General features: G+C 38.9%; 1 protein-coding gene across 2 annotated transcripts in view; it reads left to right on the top strand.

Annotated features, from left to right (window-relative positions):
- The window catches only part of LOC114657198 (vesicle-associated membrane protein 2-like), a 60413-nt gene that overhangs the window by 18281 nt on the left and 17335 nt on the right, over positions 1 to 24797 (top strand). The gene's annotated exons all lie outside the window — the stretch shown is intronic.

Genomic DNA, 24797 nt, shown 5'->3' with positions numbered 1-24797 from the left:
CTGAACAAAGCCAGGGATCTGGAGGCCACCAGACCAGTCAAGCAGAAGAAGGTCAGCAGCATGTAGGGTGACTCCCCTGGTGCATAGCCTGGATGGGAGAAGCAGAGGAGTCACCAGTAAAAGAAGGCACCGTGCTTTGTGCTTTTAAAGAGACTGTTTCCGGCCGTTGTTTACCCTCATTGTTTTTTGTTTTAAGGGATTTTTTTCTGTTGGATTTTAACCTCCACCTATCACTCGTTTTTATGGATTATGTATTTATTAACATATTTTGATAAACTGCACATTATTTAATTGGGACACTTTGTTTTTGTTTGCTGTTTTAATAAAAGCACTTTTGCACTTTGTGCACCATCCCCTCGCTTTCTTTTGCCTCACTGTCTAGCTCATCGGTGACATTACCGACGATGTTGGGTTAAGAGCTCCCAGAAGTCAGATGGGAGTATGGAGCGAACCCGCATCATCACAGTATACCATAGAAACATCTGACAGAAAGATTTAAAAACACTTCAGCTGCAAAAATTGTGAAAACCAATACTTGTGTCATTCTCAAAACCTTTGGCCATGGCTGTCTTTGAGCAAAGTTATGCTTAGAACACTGCAGGGTCCAAGAGCCTGCCTAAGCAATTGAGAAACAGGCTAGTAGCAGCAGACACAAAGTCTATTAAACAAAAAATATATATTTTTATGTAAGAAATGAGTGAGTCATAAAAAATTGGAAAAGTTTGATTATGATGTCTAAGTCTAGCTTGTTATAAACATTTTAGCAATATGTTCGTTATCAGCTGTTAAATTTTCCAGTACAACGCCATCTAAAGAGAGATGGTGGTAGTGCTTCACTGGTTCTTAATGCGGAAATGCTACTGGTAGTCAATTTAAAATTATTCTTAAAATCAATAGCTAATTCCCAACCATAGTCAACAGTCCCAGGAGAACTGTAAAAGCTACAATCCATAAGAGTAATTTCAGAAAAAGAGATAAAGTCTCAGTCAAAAATAAAATCTACAATCCACAAGATGTTAAAAAAATCCAGACGAAAACTGTTGTCTGAAAGTGATCTAATGTTTACCAATGCCCTGTTTATGTGGACAGGCTCATTAACCAAACATCATTAGTATTTCAGAGGCCATAATGGTTAACACAACTGCAGACATGTGTAAACTGAACACTACGAAAATTAATCGGTGTTCAACAGTAAGGAACAGAGTCATGGACTAGAAAATGACAAACCAAAGCTGAAACATGAAATGAGCTAATCTTAGAACAAACAAAGATCAGCAATACAGAAGGACACAAAACTGGAATTGTTAACCAAACGTTGAAATCAAAAATAGCCAAAATAGTGCTAATATTAACTAGAAATCTTTATACCTCATTAATCTGCAAAGATTTCAATCAATAAGCTTGGAAGCAAGGAGCTGCGCACTGCCATCTTATATTGGTGGGATTTGATGACAAAATACATCACTTGACCAATATGCATTGCAGCTGTAAACCACACAGCCACAGTCAAGTAAAGATAACTACTTAATGACAACAAACAACCAAAACAAAAAAGACAAAATGGCACCACCAGAACAATGATAAAAATAATTAATTTAATTTATTTAATGATAATAATGCCAGAAATGTGCTGAGGAGTCAAACTGGGAAAATAGGCTGAAGACCGGCAAATCTTATGTGCAGACAACGCTGAGAGATTAAATAAAATCACCCCTAGTTTTCACCTAAAAGTCCATGAAATCCCAAAGGGAAACACAGATTTCTGATCTTCACCAGAAAGCTTCTTTCTCCTTCTCTTTTTCTGTGACATTTCTTTGTAACAGAAAAGCCACAGGAAAAGGTGACAGACAATGTCAGGTAACAATGAAGGAGCCCAAGGCTTAGGGAATCAGTAATGCACATTCTCCATGGAGTGGAATTTGGTAAGATGAGTCAGACGATTAAATAGTTTGGATAAAAAATGGCAAAACGACAAAGCAGTTCACAAGATGGCTAGAACATGTAAAAGGAAGATGGCAGGCCAAGAAATGCACTATTTCCTTACAGAACAATTCAGAACAATATGTGTAGGTTTAATGTATAATATCAGTAATTCTTTACAATCTTCTGAAAAAAAATTAGTTCCTTTTACAAATGTATTTTTAATCTGTGATCAAAGAAGACATCTACAATTTAAATAACGCGTATTCAGTGGAAAAGTAAAATAAGATGCCAGACATAATTGGAACCAAGAGTCAAGGTTCAGGCAATTGCCATTTAAGCTGCAACAGGGTGAGAAAAACATATTTTTTTTTTATAAAGGGCATTCAAAAAGATTCTGCACTTTTATATTTTCATTGGAAACGGTGGAGGAGGGAGGAGTAGTAATTGGGCATTAAAAGTTGGTATGACGCTGGGAAATTTGCATCGCAAAGAAAGGTGACTATGTAGAAAAGTGCTCGTAATTTGTTTTTGAAATTCTTAATAAATAGAGTTAAAAAAAAAGTGTCGAAACTTTTTGAACATCCTTTGTACAAGTCTTTGAAGCAAGGAGCTAATTTCCATGAAGAAATGGCCATCCTGAGATCTCAAGTGGTGAGTCATACTCTTTTTTTCTACCTAATATGTGAATGGTACTTACAAAGGCAATCTTAACATTTTTCCATCAGTTCCCTAGAATGCTGTCTGGTTCTTACACACTTTGCACAAATTTAAGCTAGTTATGTTCATTTCTAGTTGAGCTAAGTTTATTTCATAGCCAAAAACTCACTCAAATGGAGAAAATATTATGGTACAGGATTTCTCCATATTTCTACTGTATTTATCCATCCATCCATCCATCCATCCATCCATCCATCCTCTTCCGCTTATCCAAGATCGGGTCACGGGGGCTGCAGCTTGAGGAGAGATGCCCAGACTTCTCTCCGGCCACTTCCACTAGCTCTTCCAGGGGAATCCCGAGGCGTTCTCAGGCCAGCCAGGAGACATAGTCCCTCCAGCATGTCCAGGGTCTTCCCCGGGGCCCCCTCCCAGTTAGATGTGCCCGGAACACCTCACCAGGGAGGCGTCCAGGAGGCATCCTGATCAGATGCCCGAGCCACCTCATCTGACTCCTCTCAATGCGGAGGAGCAGTGGCTCTACTCCGAGCTCCTCCCAGATGACTGAGCTTCTCACCCTATCTTTAAGGGAAAGCCCAGATACCCTGCAGAGGAAACTCATTTCAGCCGCTTGTATTCGCGATCTCGTTCTTTTGGTCACTACCCACAGCTCATGACCATAGGTGAGGGTAGGAACATAGATTGACCAGTAAATTGAGAGCTTTGCCTTATGGCTCAGCTCCTTTTTCACCACGACAGACCGATGCAGATCCCGCATCACTGCGGACGCCGCACCGATCCGCCTGTCGATCTCCCGCTCCATTCTTCCCTCACTCGTGAACAAGACCCTGAGATACTTGAACTCCTCCACTTGGGGCAGGATCTCGCTCCCAACCCTGAGAGGGCACTCCACCTTTCTCCGGCTGAGGACCATGGTCTCGGATTTGGAGGTGCTGATTCCCATCCCAGCTGCTTCACACTCAGCTCTCCATAGAGAGCTGAAGATCACGGCCTGATGAAGCAAACAGGACAACATCATCTGCAAAAACCAGTGATCCAATCCTGAGCCCACCAAACCGGACCCCCTCAACGCCCTGGCTGCACCTAGAAATTCTCTCCATAAACGTTATGAACAGAATTGGTGACAAAGGGCAGCCCTGGCAGAGTCCAACTCTGAATAAGAAATGGGTTCGACTTACTGCCGGCTATGCGGACCAAGCTCTGACACTGGTTGTACAGAGACCAAACAGCAATTGTCAGGGGGTCCGGTATCCCATATTCTCGGAGCACCCCCCACAGGATTCCCTGAGGGTCACGGTTGAATGCCTTTTCCAAGTCACAAAACACATGTAGACTGGTTGGGCAAACTCCCATGTACCCCCGGGGCCCTTCCACCAAGGAGTTTTTTGACCACTTCGGTGACCTCAGTCCCAGAGATGGGAGAGCTCACCTCCGAGTCCCCAGGCTCTGCTTCCTCATTGGAAGGCATGTTAGTGGGATTGAGGAGGTCTTCAAAGTACTCCCCCCACCGACCCTCAACGTCCCGAGTCGAGGTCAGCAGCGCACCATCCCCATCATACATAGTGTTGACACTGCACCGCTTTCCCCTCCTGAGACACCGGATGGTGGACCAGAATCTTCTCAAAGCCATCCAGAAGACATTCTCCATGGCCTCCCCAAATTCCTCCCACACCCGAGTTTTTGCCTCAGCAACCACCAAAGACGCATTCTGCTCAGCCTGCCGGTACCTATTAGCTGCCTCCAGAGTCCCACAGAACAAAAAGGTCCTGTAGGACTCCTTCTTCAGCTTGATGGCATCCCTCACTGCCGGTGTTCACCAATGGGTTCAGGGATTGCTGCCACGACAGGCACTGACCACCTTACAGCCACAGCTCCAGTCATCCGCTTCAATAATAGAGGTACGGAACATGGCCCATTCGGACTCAATGTCCCCTACCTCCCTTGGGATGTGGTCAAAGTTGAAACTACTTCTGATAGGGGACTCTGCCAGATATTCCCAGCAGACCCTCACAATACGTTTGGGCTTACCAGGCCTGACTGGCATCCTCCACCACCATCGAAGCCAACTCACCACCAGGTGGTGATCAGTTGACAGCCCCGCCTCTGTCTTCACCCGAGTGTCCAAGACATGTGGCCGCAAGTCCAACGACATGACCACAAAGTCGATCATCGAACTGAGGCATAGGGTGTCCTGGTGCCAGGTGCACATATGGACACCCCTGTGCTTGAACATGGTGTTCGTTATGGACAATCCGTGACGAGCACAGAAGTCCAATAACAAAACACCACTCGGGTTCAGATTCGGGGGGGGGGGGGCATTCCTCCCAATCACACCCTTCCAGGTGTCACTGTCATTGCCCCACGTGAGCATTGAAGTCTCCAAGCAGAACGAGGGAGTCCCCAGAAGGTTTACCCTCTAGCACCCCCTCCAGGGACTCCAAAAGGGTGGGTACTCCAGACTGCTGTTTGGCGCAAACAACAGTTAGGACCCGTCCCCCCACCTGAAGGCGGAGGGAGGCTACCCTCTCGTCTACCAGGGTGAACCCCAATAAACAGACTCCAAGTTGGGGGGCAATAAGTATGCCCACACCTGCTCGGCGCCTCTCACCGGGGGCAACTCCAGAGTGGTAGAGAGTCCAACCCTTCTCAAGGAGATTGGTTCCAGTCCACGTTCTGCGTCGAGGTGAGCCTGACTATATCTAGCCGGAACCTCTCGACCTCGCGTACTAGCTCAGGCTTCTTCCCCTTCAGAGAGGTGACATTCCACATCCCAAGAGCCAGCTTCTGTAGCCGAGGATCACACCGCCAAGGTCCCTGCCTTCGGCCACCACCCAACTCACACTGCACCCAACCTCCTTGGCCCCTCCTACAGGTAGTGAGCCCATGGGAAGGGGGACCCACATTGCCTCTACGGGCTGTGCCCGGCCGAGCCCCATGGGTGCAGGCCTGGCCACCAGGCACTCACCATTAAGCCCCACCTCCAGGCCTGGCTCCAGAGGAGGGCCCCAGTGACCCGCATCCAGGCGAGGGAAAATGCCGTCCAAAGTTTTTATTCTTCATGGTAGGTTTTCTGAATCACTCTTTGTCTCGTCCCTCACCTAGGACCAGTTTGCCTTGGGTGACCCTACCAGGGGCATAAAGCCCCCGACAACAGAGCTCCTAGGATCATTGGGACACTAAACCCCTCCACCACGATAAGGTGGCAGCTCAAGGAAGAGTACTGTATTCAGTTTATATATAAAAAAAATTGCTGTAAATGGACTGATTAATTCTGCATCCTTATATACTCTCATAGTTTGAGCACTGGTGTCTTTATGATAGCCTGAAGTCAAATTGATTTTAATGCCAATTCATAAACAAAGTACATCTAGAAGCATATTATAAATGACATGCTCCTAATCTGTTACCATGGATGCTGGAAAATCATAATTGTTTAGATATAAAAATATCTGTTAGAAAACAGTAAATGGCGATAATTTTTAGAGCTCTCAAATGAACAGTGTAAGAAAATGAATCTGCTAACACTAAAAGAGCAGTGTAATCCCAGTTGGCTGCCAGTCCATAATGTAATCCATCAACAAATGTGTCCATGGTTTTTCGGATAATGACAAATTCTGTAACAATTCAACTAGACAGCATTTTACTATTTTATACCTGGTACACCTAGTGTAGTGACATATTCTATGACACTTTGTTCAAGGTGGGCTACCAATAACATCCTAAAATATCCCCAAAACAATACTTTGGACCAAATATTTATCTGGAACAAAGAGTAAACTTACAGGAATTTGTGGAAGGAACGGAATATTTTCCTAAACATCAAATTAGTAACACTAATCACTTCAATATCAAGCCTTTCTCCTTTGTACTGACTAGATGAAGTAACAACCTTTGCATTTTTGCTCTTGTGTCAATGCAAAATAAGAAACTTGAATCTGATTGTTTAGAATTTCAATATTTTGTAGTTTTTAGATATGCATTGTTTTTTTAAATCAATACAGGCAAATGCTGGCAAATGAGCTTCTCTAAGACAATTCATTTATTTTTCTAATGTCAAAGTAATCTTAAGAATACCCAGTTACCAACACTATAATTGCATTCTAATGGAGTTAAGTTTCATTAACAAAATGCACAGTAATGTAATTTTCCTGTGTTGAAGAAATTTTGCTGGAATGTATTGTGCCTACTTATTTCTTTATGGCACCAACTTTTAACTCAAAGTGTAAAGAGCAATTAGCATGATCAAGAACTGGGAATGATGTAAAAATCTTTTTAACTGAAAAAGTGTCTCCTGAGGATTAAAATTAATTTTAAGTATAAATATGTTACGGCCAAAACCCGAAGTTCAGGTCAGTTCCTGAATTAGCCGGCCTCTTCACATTTTGGCCGAGAGGTGTGGCCAAAGTCTGAATTACTAGAAATGACCAGTGTATATGCTACTTTGGCTGGCCATTTTGCGAAGTGGCGAGAACTCCCTGGCCAAAATTCGATGCGCTGATGTAAGACTGTCCGCTCAAGGTGTGAAGATGCTTAAAAACTTTCAGATGCAGATTCATATGTGAGTTTTCCATTCTGCACGAGAAACTTCTCAAGGTGGGTCTTGTCCAGGAAGCGGATGCCACTTGAGACGACCTTCCCGTTGCCCAAACACTAACCTTAAGGTCAATAAAATAGGTCCCTGATGTTAAGTGACTATTTTAGGGCTAAAATGATAACAGAAACGTGAAACCTACTTATATACCTAATCTTAATTATTGTGAAACAACCAAGTGGCGTCCACTTTCTGAACAAGAGCTGCCAAGGCTACACTCAATGCAATTGCACTACTAAGTGTGCAACAAATCGCTCCTCATTCGCAAACTGGCTGGCCAAATCCTGAAATCGAGGAAAAGATCGGACATTGGCCAGTCAATTTACAGCGACATTAGCCATTTCACGATTTGGCCGGACACTTCCCGTTTTGGCCGATTTCAGGTTATAGCCGTAACATATATATATATATATATATATATATATATATATAAACTACTTCTAATAGTTTGCAAATCAACTAATTTCTGTACCCACTTCATTGAGTTAAACACAAACCATTAATACAATGTTTTGACTTAGACAGGATCCACACATACAACACTATCTGAAGTTACATAACATTAAAACAGAAATTATTTCTTAACAAAATCATATGGATCTAATTTAACAAACAATTCTTTTAGCTTGGTCTTTCCCGAATGTATTATGATGTTGAGGTTTTACTCATTGTAGATTCTGTTTCTTTATTCAATTTATTAAAAACCTGTCATTTTCATTATTGTAATTTTTTTACTTTACATTTATTTACTGTTTTGTTGCCTTTTAGTGTTGTTGGCACCAGTATTTAGTTTGTCTAGTTTTCAGGTTCCAGCTGTTGCTAGCGATGTGATGTGCTGTTTTTACCAACCAGGATTTTGGTTTTGTTGTATTTCACCCAAGAGGCCCATCACTATCAAGGAACTGTGCTCAGCCCTATAAAGGCAGGGACAATCCACAGTCCCTTGCGGTTCATTTTGAATGCAGTTGTAGTGTGGCGAGTTTCTCTTCAAATTCTCTATACATTTTGTACTAGGACTGTGTTTGCTTTTGGAATTGCCTTTAAGGAGACATTGACTTCTGTGTCTTTGTGCTCCTCAGAGCTTATTTGTGTTCAACTGAGCTTTTGAAAAATAAATATTTTCATGTTAAAAATATGACATTGCCCTTTGTATAACTAGCCAGGTTTTCAATAGTATTTTCCCCTCTAGTGGTTATTTTTGGGATTTTCCAGGACTTTGTGAGCTTGAGAATGGGTTTCAATTAATAAACAAACTTTTTTATGTGTGATAGCTGCAGTTCTTCAAGATTTTAGTGTAATGACTTTTTGGCTTTCAGCACGACTCTAATTGTATTGTCCAAAACTTGACCATGACCTATACACATGTTCATGTATGAAAAAAAATATCAGAATGTAATTAAAACATACTTAAAACAAAAACTCCTAAATGGTCACAATAATATATTATTAATAAATTACTAAAACATTACTAATGCACTTGCCAACCCTTACACATGATCAAAGGCATTTTATTAAACTTAATCTTGCATTTATCTCCTTCCCCAATTTGTACAAGATTTTATACACTCAATTACATTTTGTGAAAACAGTGACAATGCACAAAGTTGATCTGGAAGAGAACAGATACGTGGAAGAGGTTAATATTTTTGACTGCAGTTTTGTTTATCAGATAAACATTGTGATAAAGTTCTTTTCGTTTTCAAAAACAAATGGCCAGTAACAGTTGGATTACTGAAGGGTCTCATCTGTTCTTTTGAGAATTTCTTTGGCAATATACAGTTAGGTCCAAAAATATTTGGACAGAGACAACTTTTTTCTAATTTTGGTTCTGTACATTACCACAATGAATTTTAAATGAAACAACTCAGATGCAGTTGAAGTGCAGACTTTCAGCTTTAATTCAGTGGGGTGAACAAAACGATTGCATAAAAATGTGAGGCAACTAAAGCATTTTTTTAACACAATCCCTTCATTTCAGGGGCTCAAAAGTAATTGGACATATTAAATAAATGGAAATAAATGTTCATTTCTAATACATGGTTGAAAACCCTTTGCTGGCAATGACAGCCTGAAGTCTTGAACTCATGGACATCACCAGATGCTGAGTTTCTTCCTTTTTAATGCTCTGCCAGGCCTTTACTGCAGCGGCTTTCAGTTGCTGTTTGTTTGTGGGCCTTTCTGTATGAAATTTAGTCTTCAACAAGTGAAATGCATGCTCAGTTGGAGTAAGATCAGGTGACTGACTTGACCATTCAAGAATTTTCCACTTTTTGCTTTAATAAACTCCTGTTTTGGGTCATTGTCCATCTGTATCATGAAATGCCGCCCAATCAATTTGACTGCATTTAGCTGGATTTGAGCAGACAGTATGTCTCTGAACACCTCAGAATTCATTCAGCTGCTTCTGTCCTGTGTCACATCATCAATAAACACTAGTGTCCCAGTGCCACTGGCAGCCATGCACGCCCAAGCCATCACACTGCCTCCACCATGTTTTACAGATGATGTGGTATGCTTTGGATAATGAGCTGTTCCATGCCTTCTCCATACTTTTTTCTTGCCATCATTCTGGTAGAGGTTGATCTTGGTTTCATCTGTCCAAAGAATGTTTTTCCAGAACTGTGCTGGCATTTTTAGATGTTCTTCAGCAATGTCCAATCTAGCCTTTCTATTCTTGAGGCTTATGAGTGGCTTGCACCTTGCAGTGCACCCTCTGTATTTACTTTCATGCAGTCTTCTCTTTATGGTAGACTTGGATATCGATAGTCCTACCCCCTGAAGAGTGTTGTTCACTTGGTTGGCTGTTGTGAAGGGGTTTCTCTTCACCATGGAAATGATTCTGCAATCATCCACCACTGTTGCCTTCCGTGGATGTCCAGGTCTTTTTGCATTGGTGAGTTCACCAGTGCTTGCTTTCTTTCTCAGGATGTACCAAACTTTAGATTTTGCCACTCGTAATATTGTAGCAATTTCTCGGATGGGTTTTTTTTGTTTTCGCAGCTTAAGGATGGCTTCTTTTGCCTGCATGGAGAGCTCCTTTGACCGCATGTTGTCTGTTCACATGAAAGCACCACACCTCAAATCAACTCCAGTCCTTTTATCTGCTTAATTGATAATGACATAACGACGGACTTGCCCACACCTGCCCATGAAATAGCCTTTGAGTCAATTGTCCAATTACTTCTGAGGCCCTGAAATGAAGGGACTGTGTTAAAAAAATGCTTCAGTTGCCTCACATTTTTATGCAATCGTTTTGTTCACCCCACTGAATTAAAGCTGAAAGTCTGCACTTCAACTGCATCTGAGTTGTTTCATTTAAAATTCATTGTGGTAATGTACAGAACCAAAATTAGAAAAAAGTTGTCTCTGTCCAAATATTTATGGACCTAACTGTATGTCTTGCACAAGGAAAGGCTAATTAAGAAATGGGGATTGCTGGGAAAAGAAGCATTAAGTGTTCCCAAAGTCGAAACCTGCACACATTAGCTTTTGAACAGTCATTTGGCACACTAATAATTTTACTAGTACGTAAAATAACCTGGCACCAGCACTGGCCTCACCCAATAGGGTCCTTATCAATGGTTCGTATCTTCGCCTTATTATTTAAATCATGGAATAGTCTGACTAGTCCACAGAAGAATCAAAAATAAAAGTAAGAATGTATAAACTGTTATTGTTTTTTTCCACAATTAGGTTTCATACAATCTGGTAAGTAATTTTCCAAAAATGAAAGTACAATTAACAGTTTCAATTAGAGTTACTGGTTTAACTATGCTTTCTTTCCAATAGATGGCTTTCCAGCTTAAATTGTAAAGTTGTAACATCCTCTATGTTTCTTGTTTATTATGGCTGAATTCTTCAGATAATCCAGTCCTACAAGCTAAAATAAGTGATATCAGCTGACATTGTTCTGAAGGTTACTATACGGTCTTTAATAATCATATTCTTTTGTGTGTTTGTAATGTAAGTGAAAAACTGGTAGCAGCTGCCTTTCCTTTAGGATCATCAAAGGTAACTTTATATTTGTGCAAAAAAAAAGAAAAAGTAGAATTCTTGCAGCAAGTGTGCTCATTATTCCTTAAAGCAGTACCCAGCTCCATGAGTTTACCTGATAATAATGAAGCAAAGCCTGCTATTTTAAAATAAAAATTAAGTTGCATTACAAGTATTACTGACTTAAAAAAACAATTCGCCCAACAAGACTATGCATATACTGTTCTAAAAGAGAAATCTCCAGTTCAGTTATACTGTAGGCGCTGCTCTTCCTGATTATATTCTTTCATCCAGTTCAAATAGGACTTACTGAACCATGGCTGTTAGTGCACTTACTTGTGCTTGAAACTATTCATTATTGAATACAGTGAAGGTATTTTCCTAGAAAGTTTCTTAACCTCTTGATCACTCATTTTTGTGTTCTGATACATGTATTTAACACACACATCTATATTTTAAGAATAAATAATGTGTATCAAAGAAAAAACAATTTGTGCAAGTTAAATGAAAATGACAAAATAAGCACATTTTGGTGAAGAATATTTTATACTACAACGGGTAATGAGCAATGGGCAATCATGATCAGAATGTAGATATAGTTAAAAATATATTTATTTTAGAAATGAATCAAGAAGTGATCCACTTTTATTTTAAAGCTCAGAAAAGTTACAAATCTAAGTCACCAAAGGCATTGATTACACCATGGTTTTGTAGTGTACATGGCTACCAAAATGCAAGTGACATAAGTGCATCACAAAATGAAAAATAGACAATATCAAAACAAAGCTAATGTCTTGTCAACAAACTGTTACAATGTAATAATAATGCAAAGAAAGCACTACAAATGTGCAGGCTCTGACAAATGCTATCATACAGATGTAAAGTTTCATACTATACATTTTGTAATTATGAGTTAACCTCATAATTGCAACATTAAGAACACACTGCTGCTGAAGACATGATTTTCCTATCTTCCCTTATTGTAAATGCTGCTTATTTTTTAATATGCAATGTTCACTAACTAGATCTCTGCTCTCTATATTGTTGGCATTTTACTGTTACTTCTTTAATTGTCTCCTTAATGCCAGTGAAAGTCATTCACATTTAGCCTACTGATAATTTGTTATGTTAAAAGTAAAAGTTTTTCTGTTCTGACTTGAACCATTACTCCAATTCTTTTCTGATATTTCTGATTATGCTGTATTTTTACTTGAATTCATTTTCCTTTAAGTTTGATTTTAGCTTTTGGGGGTTTCCCCTGGCTTACTGTACAAAGTGATTCTGAGACTTGGCTTGAAAGACTCCCTCAAGAATATGTTAAAAATGCAAGAGTTGAGTCAGGTAAATGCTTACTGGCTCTATTTTGTATTTTCATTCTTCTTGCAAGATTTCACGAGAGGCATGGCTTGTGACATTACTTCTACTGCAACTATTTAAAGATGGTGGCACAGAGACGCCAATGTCCAAGACAAAACCAAAAGAAAAAAAAAAATGTGCAAAATCTTAATAGTATTTTAGGCAAAGAAATTTAAATCAATAAGGAGATTTTGCTATGGTTATTTTATAACTTTTATGTTTGTTATTTATTTTTCTTTTTTTAATTCAACTGTTATTATGGAATTTGCACATTGAAGATCAACTTTGGTTGGCTTTTTATAGTTCCCGAACTCTAGCTTGTTTAATGACTATGTACTTACCATTAGCTTTAACTTGAAAAAGGTATAGGGTTCCCCTGTGTAAGCTTCCAACCTGTAATGTGATAGTTGGGGCAATATTGTTGATAGTTGGGGGAAAATTCTAGTGTTGATTGGTTTACTGTAAATGGATAACACTTTAGTCTTGATGTTCATTGTTACTGAACAGCCAATCATAATAAAATAGTTACAAAAAGCACTGTAAAATGTTGTTTCAGAGAAAACTTAATTGCTTCAAATAATAGTCAGAGTTGTAGAATCAGCTGCATGTCAACTGCCTTAACATGCAGCTGTCATATCCAATGCCAATAAAAGTCATTAAAAGTGTTTTCCCTAAGTTTATACTTTTACAAGAATAAAGTGTGATTTTTAAAAAGAACTGTTTGTTAATTTAATATTTAACTCAGAGCCCAGAACAGGGATGTACACCCCCTTCTGCATGATACCCAATGAGCCCTTTTTGGGAGGCACTTGTGATACATTTGTGAAAGCCATTTTAACTTTTTTTTTTCATAAATAGTCTGTGTCAAATGTTTCAAATTTGTTACTCTCAAATTTCAGATACTTCACAATAGACAACATTTCAAATAAGCACCTTCTAGCACTTTGGAATTAATGTTCTTTGCTAAACGGCATCTGAAACATCACTTTTCTTGTCAGATACCCATCTGATTTCTGAGAAAGCTACATATAGTTGCTGATTTCCCAACACAGGCACTAACTGTAAAAAAAATACCCATTTTATCTAATATTTATACTTGGTGTTTGTTAATAGTCATAGAAAATGCAGTTTTCAGAGGAAACTTACCACATTTTAATGTGAAAGTTAAATCTGTATCAGAAATTGGCAAATCATTTCTGGTTGTCAAGATGTACTTATCGTTTGCATGTTGTAATTTAACAAATAACAATTATCTGTATAAATCCATATCAGAAGAACCGGGGGGCAATTGGTTTGGTTTCTTGGAGCGCCTTAACATTCCATGGAAGATGCCTAATGTATTAATTAATTACAAATACATTTCATTTCCTCTTCCATACTGCAAGTTATTATTGGATACTATTGGTTATATTAGTATAATATAAAATTTAATTGGTAAACTTATGAGCTGGAATGCTGGGGAAGGAAGAGTGTTAATAGTAACAGTATTGTCAGGTGTACAGAATTTAGTGAAATTTTTATTTCCATGTCTGACTAACATACAACACATCACCACAGCATGATAAATAACAATGCATTAAATGAAGATATACTCCTATAGTCACATTTAAAGTATAAATAATTTTTTATAGTCGGAGATTAATGTGTTAGAAAGTGATCCAAAATCAGGAATCTTATTTAAAATTAGTGTTGAGTGCTCAAAATACTATCCTCCCTCCAAGTGAAAATCCAGATTGTTTCCTCATTTTTTACAATCTCTGTCTTTACGGAGGTCTTGTTTTAGTTTAATGATGCCATTTGTCAGGTTACTCAGAAGTCAGCAAAACCAGAAAATTTGTTCAAAAGTATTTCTGGTAGCCCCAGTTCATCCATATGTGAAAACCAACAGTAAAATAAATCAACAGTTTTCTAGCTGGTTTACTCCTACCCTTGTTAATTTTGTACACACACCATTAATGCAATTTTTTTTTAAATTTTCATAGTTTCTCAGTTTCTATAGTGGTTGTCATCAAATTGATTTGACCTGGGGCCAAATTCTCACAGATCAAGTACTTTTTGGGCTGGGTTGTGCTGAGACACACATTGTATATACCCCAGGTGTCATACATACAACACACAAATACCTCATTCACTTCAACAGACAAACTCTCTCATTCAGTCTTGGACACTTTCATTCAATCACCAGCTCATTCACATCACATACTTGTTAAGTCAATTCAAACCTGGCAAATTTATATCTCTGCAAAATAAAGAATAATCAAGCATATATTGCAATGAATTAATTCTGGTGCTATTATTTTCTAGTTGAACAAGATAAATCCTTAAAAAATCACATTTTATTTAGCTAATCAAAACAAGTTACTCAGCAAAAATGTCACGGTCAAAAAATCTTAGTGAGAAAATTGAATAATCATTTCAATGGCGAATGGACTGAAAACATCTTTGTATTGTCATCATTCCAAAATGCTCAGCTGACATGTCAAATCTGCATTGAAACAACTGTTATCCAATGTAAAGTACCACCATCTTCAGAAACACTGTTGTTTCAGAGAGCTCAATCAACACAGTCGTAGGGCAGGGAGGCACTAGAATTTAAGACCTCAAATGCAAGTGACCATCACATCAAAAAATAACCATTCTCTAACTTAACAAGATCAAACAACAATGGCATCCTTCCAATCTATGGGGATACTGGTTAATAATGCATTATATGCATTTTATTGAAGTTTACTAGTGATAAATTGATGGATAAAATAATTGAATATGTGAAACAGGTGTTAACAAGACATGAACGAAGCAAAGGCAAGCCCCTTTCAAACTATCTGCAGGTATCTGATTTTATACATTCCTGATGTTTATACATTCTACATAATTTTACATAACTTAAAACAGTGTGTTGGAGGAAGGCTTGTAGAAGGACTAGCTGCAAGGGAAAAATCTGTAGGAGGGAGGTGATAATTTTGTTGAAATGGAGGCATGGCAACTCCCAAAATGAAGCTTTACTTTAAAATTTACTTTATGACCTTCAGGGGGCGATGCAACACCCCAAACCCAGACACAATTTCACAGACCCAAGTTCCAGACAATAAAAGGTTTATTCTTCAAAATACCTCATAAAAAAGGTACCAACAGTGACATAAACTAAATATAAATATTCTCTTTAATTATTCTTCTCTTATTTCACTCCTCCAGGGAAACTTTTGTACACTTCCACCTGACTCTGGCTCACCACGATGAGGTTGAATTGTCTCTTTTATCATGGACCTGGGACTACTTCCATTGCTAGGGCATAGCCCAACAGAAGTACTTCCAGGTTAATCAGGAGTCCCAAAACTTTGGAATCATGAATTCCTGCAGCACACCCTGGCAGCACCCCCTAGAACCTGACATGGCTGTCCTACAGGACAACAGTTCTCAGCATGTCTTGCAGGTGTCCATACAGGTATCGCCACCCAGGAAGGTTGCCATGTAGCATGTTGTGGGAACATGCAATCCTGCCAGGTTATATCCCCCTCTCCTTCCACTACACTGGCCTCCTGGCCAGGTATTATTCCTTAGTCCAACCCTAACAGGATGCCTGTGTATCCTTTGCCACACTGGCATCTTCTGCCTGTCTTCTGGCTTAGGCAGGATGATCTTCGTCCTGTTTCTTGTGCCAATGTAGGGTTGGCCTCTCGTCCAGTGAAGGAACAAAATCCCATCCCAGCTGGGACGCCAGCACATGTTCGCTATTTATCACACTTATTATTGCAGTAACAATGAATGCGCCATACTGAAATTTGTCATTATAAACACAAATTCTTTTTTAATGAATTTATACTTCATTAAACTTTTTGATATCCTCTGCACAAACAAACATAATACAATCGTATCTTTGATTTCCTCCAACATTCACCTTCTGTACTGTTGTGGGGTTAGCAGAACTAACTAAGTTCATTACGGATTGGCCTAATCCCACTCCCTAAACTGATCAGACCCTATGCACTTAATCGCTGAGTATTAGTGATACTTGCACAGCCTGTCGCTCTTCAGTACTCCACATAGGGACTTACTAACTTTAGCATGAACAATACAGGTGTCCTCAGATATAATTTAGACCTAAAGGTTGACATATCTTGATCCCCAAGAATAACCTAGACACAGTGAGGTTGATATCCACAAACTAATGAATGATATATTACACCTATCATTCTGCTTCATCAGCCCGCTAACTCTGTTTAGATAGATAGATAAATAAAAGTTTGTCTCCAGGGGGAAATTTGTCTTTTTACAGAAGCTATGTAAGTATATAAATACATAATTAGGTAGATAAACAAATATGAACACACACCGGAATGACTGTAAAGAAACAAAAGTTCTGACTTAGTTGTGATAGTCACAGTAAGGCATTTTGCAGATATATTGCTGTTGGTGCAAAGGAGCCCTAGCAGTGTTTCTTGACATAATTCTGCTAAATAAATTGTTGGCTGAAAGTACTCAGTGTTAGTGTGTCAGATACAGGATGTGCAGCATTATTCATAATGGGACCTAGTTTTGTTTTAATTCTCTCCTTTGCTACTACCTCCCGGGTGTCCAGATGTGTCCTATACTTGTTCTTGCCCTTTTAATTAACTTGTTGATTCGGTGAGCCTTTCCTGAAGTGATGTTACCAGCCCTCATAATCACAGAGCTATAGAAGATGTGAAGAATGTCACTTCCCACAGGAAAGGAACACAGTCTCTTAAGGAAAAAGAGTCTGCTTTGCCCTTTCTTATACAGTTCCTCTGTTTTCCAAGACCAGTCCAACCTATCATTAATACAGACTCCCAAGTACTTGTAGGAGTGGACCACCTCTACATCCACTCCTTGAATAGTGACCAGACATATAGAGGCTCCTTGGTGCAGCAAAAATCAATAACCAGTTCCTTGTTTTTGATGATGTTAGATGCCAACAATTCTCTTTGTACCAGGAAACAAACCTTTCCACCTGACTCCTATTCTTTGTCTAATCTCCTTTATTAATACACTCTATAAGTGTTAAATCATCTGAGAATTTCTGCAAGTGACATGACCTGGTGTTATATTTATAGTTTGTGGTGTACAAAGTGAAGAGAAAAGGAGATAGGATTGTTCCTTGTGGTGCTCCAGTGTGGCTCATGTCCGTACCAGAAACACAGTCCTTAAGTCTCGCCATCAGCTGTCTATCCTACAGACAGTCCATTGTCCAGGACATTATAAGCACATCCTGCTGCAATCTCTGAATTTAGCCCTTAAGAAGGATGTTTTGATGGCACTGAAGGGACTGGAGAAATAAAAAAAAAATAATCCTCACAATGCTGCCAGTTTTGTCCAGGTGAGAATAAGCTTTGTGAGGCCAATAGATAATTACATTTTTCACTCCAATCTTTGTCTGGTAAGCAAACTGAAGTGGGTCCAGGTGGTCTAACACAAAAGGATTCATATAGTCATAGTCATGTAATTAATAATTAATGATCTTTAATTAAAAAAAAGAAAACAAATTACATCTTCCCATTGTAGCTGCCCTCTGTCTGCATTATTGCTTTAATCACTGAAGATGTCCAGACAAACATAACACTTTAAAAGTGAAGCATTTATTCAAACAGAATAATACTATATAAACTAAATGAATGAAATAATTCAATAATAACCAAGATTGGATGTAAAGCACTAATAAAAAGACACCCTTAATGAAAAGTAAAAGTATCTTAAACAATACTTTCCATCAAGATAAAGCTAAAAGCTATGTCAAAGGAGAAATTGTACTGCTGGACAGCTTTTAGAAGCTGGAATAGGGTCTCTCTTCCTCAATGATGTCTCTTTTGTGTGTCGTCTCTCTCAGATAGTCCATTTTTATGTCCAAAGACCATGTGGAGTTTTGAACCTCATGATGTTACACATAAATACAGTTAGCTCCATAAGTATTTGAACAGTGATACAATTTTCATAATTTTGGCACTTCTTTTTGCCACCACAATGAATATAAAATGAAGAAATCAAGATATGTTTGAAGTGTAGACTTGCAGTTTTAATTTAAAGAATTTAACAAAAAAAATTATATGAGCCATTTAGAAAAGATAGCTATTTTCATACACGGTCCCTGCATTTTCAAGGTCACAAAACTATCTGGATGAACTAACATAATCATGGATATAATTATCATTTTCAATACTTGGTTGAAAATTCAGTGATTGCCTGAAGTGTGAAACACATGGTTTTCTCCAAGTGCTGTGTTTCTTACCTACTGATGCTTTGCAAGGCCCTTACTGCTACTGTCTCCAGGTGTTGCTTGTTTGTGGAACTTTCTGCCTTCAGTTTTATCTTCAGCGAGTGAAATGCATGTTCATTTGGGTTGAGGTCAATTGATTGACTTGGTCATTGAAGAATATTATACTGCCTTGCATTGAAAAGCACTTGGTTTACTGTCACAGCATGTTTTGGCTCATTGTCCATCTTTAATGTTAAGCGTTATTCTATCACTTTTGCAGCATTTGGCTAAATCTGAGCAGACTGTATAGCTCTATACACAGAATTCATCCAGCAACTTTTGTCAGTAGTCATATCATCAATAAATACCAGTGACTCACTTCCACTGGCAGTCAGGCATGCCCATGCCATAACACTGCCTCCACCATGTTTCACAGATTATGTGGTATGCTACAGATCATAAGCTGTTCCTTCTCTTCTCCATACTTTTTTATCTGTCCATCATTCTGGTACATATTGATCTTAATTTCATTTCTCCAAAAAAAACTGTTTTCAAAACTGGACTGTTTGTTTTTTAAATATTTTCTGGCAAAGTCTAATCTGTCTTTCCTATGCTTGATGATTACCAATGGTTTGCACCTTGTGGTAAACCCTACGTATTTACTTTTGTGAAATCTTCTCTTGATTGTATACTTTGGCAATGATAGGCCTACCTCCCGGAGAGTGTTCTTAGTTTGGCTAAATGTCATGAATGGGCTTTTCTTCACCAAGGAAATAATTCTGCAATTATCCAGCACAGTTGTCTTCCATGTTTGTCTAGGCCATCGAGTATTGTTGAGCTCACCGATATGTTTCTCCTCTTTAAGAATGTATCAGGTGGTTGATTAGAACTCTTGTTGTTCATGCTATCTCTTGGATGGGTTTGTTTATGTTTTTTCAGCCTAATGATAGCCTGTTTTTATTTACATGGACAGTTCTTTGGGCCTCATGTTGAGAGTTAATAGCGACATTTTCCAAATGCAAATTCCACACTTGGAATCAACTATAGACTTTCAATCTGCTTAATAGTTAATGAAATAAGGAGGGAACTGCTCACATCTGGCAATGGAACAGCTTGTCAGTGAATTATCCTTTGAGCCCCTGAAAATGGGGGGACCATGTACAAAAATGGCTATCAAAAATGGCTCATACCAACTTTCTGTTAAATCCTTTAAATTAATGCTGAAAATCTACACTTCAGTCATGTAATTATTTCTTCATTTCAAATTCATCGTGGAGGCATATAGAGCCAAAATTATGAAAATTGTGTCACTGTCTAAATACTTACGGACCTAACTGTAATTGGCTAGCTACTCTGGTGATGGACAGCTCTGTCTAAATGCTTCGATCACAAAAGTATTTGTAGAAACAGTTTATCTGGTCAAGGATGCTGTCTGTTGTATCTTCAGTTCCCTTGGGAAAAGAGTTACTCCTGTCTAACATTTCAGATATTTGCTGTCTGGTTATTCTAAGCTAAGATTATAATGAACAAATGTGCACAGATAACATCAAAAAGAAATTATGCAAAGTACACATAATTAAAACAAAATTAAAAAACATTTTCGCAGTGCCAAACACAGCATTCCTCTTCATGGGATTTCACAGTACTGTTCTGTTTCCAGACGGTTCATTTACAGGCCATGGCAGTCTGTCTGAGCATGAGCTTATAAGCAAAGCAGACTGCTGCTTGCTTTTATTATAATGCCTGCAGACCCCAAAATGATGATGATTGTCCACAATACCTCTCCTTAACAAATTCAATATATTGAAACAACCCAAAGTGTGGGTCTGACGCTCAGACACAACAGTTAATAACCCTTGGAAGGATAGTTTATTAGCTCTTTTCTCATGAAGACCCAGACTCACTCACTTCCATTTTCTGCCTTGTGAGACATCCTGTGAAGTACTTAAATTCCCCAGGCCAATTACTGTCTTCATGAACTCTCCTCACCATACTAGCTGTCTTCTTTTTCTTTTCTATTTTAGCCTACTGGGCAGCTTAGCACAACTCATTTTATGCTGCTTCAGTACACATGGGTTTGCCACCAGATAAATTCTTACTGCATATTCCTCACAGGTCAGAGTTGCATCAGTATTTACAAAAGTTAATGCAAAATAAATGTGCTTTATGTGGAATATCCACAGCTATTGTGAAATGAAGGTTAATTTACTTTCAAAAGAAACAATACATACACAAAAAAACAATTGTCAAGAATTATTTTTCCACTATAGACAGTTATATTTTATGTCTATTATTAAATGTAATTGCTGCAACACCATTTTGAATAGGCTTCATCTTCATCATTTTGTGCCGTGGTTACCAGAAGTCATGGTGGGTTATGCCAGCAGTTCAATGGTAATTTAACCAGCAACACACAGTAGTTAATCACACAAAAGTTAATCACACAAAATTCTGGATAACAAACAAAAGCTTTTGTAGCATTTAGAAGTATGGGTTGTGATTGATAACAGTGGTCAACAAGCATTTTGCTACCTTTACGTTAACAGGTTATCACTTGCTGACTCCAAATCTGAAAACAGTTTCCGTCCAGCATGTCCTGTTTTTTAGTTATGATGTTCCAGGTCTTGGACAACAAGGGTGACTGGACAGTAAAGGCGGATAACCATTTTGATAAATACTGGTAATTCCATTAGGGATACCATTGAGATAAATGATTTCGCCACACATTACTAACAGCTGTAAGTTGTTTACCTTGTCATTATTAATTTTTTTTTATTATTAATTTTTAATTAGCAGAAAAAATATTTGTTACTGATTACCAGGTCTTATATGACTCTAAAGCATAATGACACAACTCAGACATGATAGTGCAGAAGGCAGAGGTTTTACCGTTAAACATAACATTGCATTTCAGGACATTTCGTTCATTAGATTCACCATTACTTTGAAATTTCTGTCAAGGCGATGGACAGAAATGGCAATGCTTTTCAGCATTTAAGAAATAAGTTTGGTCTTGAGAAAAGTGAAGCCAAAATTAAGAAAGGTGTTTTTGTTGTTCCTGAAATCCGTGAACTGATGCTTTATGTGGAGAACCTGCTGAAAGTGTATTAGCTTTTGGGAGCCAGAATGTCACTGAAGATGCATTTTCTTACATTCTCATCTTGACTTTTTCCACCAAATCTGGGCGATGTCAGAGATGAGTATAGAGAAAGATTTCATCAAGATCTAAAGGTGATGGAAAACTGATATCAGGGAAAATTCACTCCGAGCAAGATGAGTGACTACTGTTGGTTCTTGCAAAGAGAGACGGATGTGCAGTACAAGCGCAAAAGCGAGTGCCTCCAACATTTTTGGTCACGCTGACCTCACTTTTATATTGAGGTAAATTGGCATAAATATGCTTTAACGTGTCTCTGGTATCGTCTTCTAGTTTGTTTTCAGAAGAAACAAATCAAAACAATTTTGATGGGACATATTCCAAACTCCAGATATCGTGTTGATATATTATATTGATATTCAAAAGTGTCAAAATGTCAATGATTTGTATTTCAAAAACATGATGTGATAGCTTAATTCCGATTTCATATATGGAATCGGTGTAAAAAACTTAATAAAGAGCTGCTCTGGAGTTCCCAGTAGCAGACAAAAAATATTTTTTGTAGACCAGTGATAACTCAAGAATTTCGTGTTTTGACTGCAGTTTGGGATTGCATGTTGCGTTTAGGTTACTGAATATTTATTTACTTTTGGTTTTGACCATGACCTGTTTTAGATGATGTTTTTTGTCTGGTTCCTGTCCTCCCTTTTTTCTCTTTGTGTCAATTCCATCCTCACAGTACAACCAGTAAGAATTTATATGTGAAAGCTCAGAAATTAATGCAAAAGATTGCTTCAAAATTATGAAACTTTCACTTTTCATTTTTTTCTGAAGCTTTAAAATACAGCATGTAATCATCATGAATTGGATAGATAATGCTTATGCTCTATGGAATTATTGAGGGATGTGTTAAGTAAATGAAAGTTTTCAAAAATGTTTTCATCCAGTTCAGTTAAGTGTTTGAGTGCCCCTTTTGCCTCCTTTCTCCATGGCACATGCCTGCCTTGAGGTCAGAGAAGACTTATAATTTTATCTCTTTATTTGTTCTTGAGTAGTGAACTACATGACATGTGCACTACATGTCATTTGGAGCTTTATGCTTAGACGGCATGCCAAGTCTAAACTTTGTATTAAAAAAGAAATATTTTTGTCAATCAATTTTATTCATTAACAATCTAAAAAGAAAAAGAATCAAAGGTAAATAAATTTGAGCTAAGCCTGTGCTAGTTTATGACCACAAGGTTTGTTTTACCCTTTCTTCAGCTTGCCAATGCTTGATTAATGTTTTGACCAGGGAATGTCTGATTGCTGTCTGAACTTGCTCTTTACAGCATTCTTTGCTTTTCAATAAAATTAGTCTATGAAACCATCGCATTTTAGATTATTTTAGATTTTAGATTTAATTAGCCTCAACTTTTCTTATATGGCTTGTCACAATAACGACCATTAGACATTGCGAAAGTTTGGGGCAGCCACCCGTATAATTGTTTACGGTTGCAAAATGAACTAAATAGCAAAGACATGTGCATTCAACTGAGTCCAAAACAGAACTGACTTCTTCAGGCAATATGGTGGCTTTAAAGGCCAGAAAAGGAAGTGATGTCATCTGCACCGGAACCGGAAGGGACGTCATTGGCTGCCCCAGAGCCGGGCGGGATTTCCCTAGACTGGTCTGCAAAAGATCGAGAGGGAAAATTAGTGCACTTCGCCACCCCCTGGTCTGGCATGGAATTACATGTATTCAAGCCCTTTGGTTGTCTCCAAAACACACATGTGTGACAGGGCTCCCCCCTCAACCCAGACCCGTTGGGTCAGGCGTTCTGCACCGAGAGGTCGTGAACGCGGGAGAGAGCATCGGCGTTGGCGTGGAGAGAACCCTTCCGATGAATGACCGAAAACTTATAAGGTTGTAAGTCAAGAAACCACCTCGTGACTCGAGGGTTAGACTCCTTATGCAGGGCCATCCACTGTAAAGGTGCATGGTCCGTGACAAGTGTAAACTCCCACCCCAAGAGGTAGTACCTCAACTGTGTAATCGCCCATTTAATCGCAAGAGCCTCTCTTTCCACCGCCGCATATCTGGTCTTGCGGTCCAGCAGTTTCCGGCTCAGGAACATGACGGGGTGTTCAGCACCGTCGACGCTTTGGCTCAGCACGGCTCCAAGGCCTGTGTCCGAAGCGTCCGTCTGTGCTGCCCAAAGATGCCCAAAGTGCTTTTATTAAAACAATCCAAAAACCAAAGTGTCCAAAACAGTGTGGTGTTCAAAATGTTCCATAAATAAATAATCCAATAAAAATTTGTAGATGTGGTAGTTAAAATCCAAATAAATAATCCATTTAAACAAGGTTAAAACACGATGCAGGAAGCTGTCCTTAAAACTAAAATGAGTCCTTGCAGCCAAGGAGACACCTAATTTTAGTTCAGCCAACCTTTTATGCTTCTCTTAGGCTCGGGCTCCTGCTGCTTTCTGTGGCCTTAGCGGGGCACCACACCAAGACTCTGACTCCTTTTGCCAGGCTGGTGCTCCTGTGGTCCATGGCTCCACCTGCAGGACACCTCACTGAGCCTTCCAATACCCCTGCAATTCCCACTGTTTTTCTCCAGGCCTAATGCAGAGTTGCTCTAACCAAGCCATGTCTCAGTCACTCCAACTCCCTATTCGCTTGACTATAGTGGCCTCCTTCTGTCCCTGAGTGCCGGCCGCACGTTCCCTCGAGGGACGTCCTCTCAGCTGACTGTCTTCTCTCTCTTACATTCACATTCCCTTTCTTTCTCCACCTCCTGCTTTCTCTCTCCATCTTTTAGAATCCTTTTCTCTTTCTATGTTGTCTTTCATTCTTTTTCCTCCCGATTGGTCTTACTTTTGTCCCTTTCTATGTGCCGGCTCCCCCTTAAATGCCTCAGTGGGTGCAGCATCTCATTCACGCACTGCACAAAGCCAATGAAGCAATCGAAA

This window comes from Erpetoichthys calabaricus, chromosome 9 (genome assembly GCF_900747795.2).
Source record: "Erpetoichthys calabaricus chromosome 9, fErpCal1.3, whole genome shotgun sequence".
NCBI classification, from domain to species: domain Eukaryota; kingdom Metazoa; phylum Chordata; class Cladistia; order Polypteriformes; family Polypteridae; genus Erpetoichthys; species Erpetoichthys calabaricus.
The sequence above is the reverse complement of the archived record's forward strand: the minus strand, read 5'-3'. Positions and strand labels throughout refer to the sequence as shown.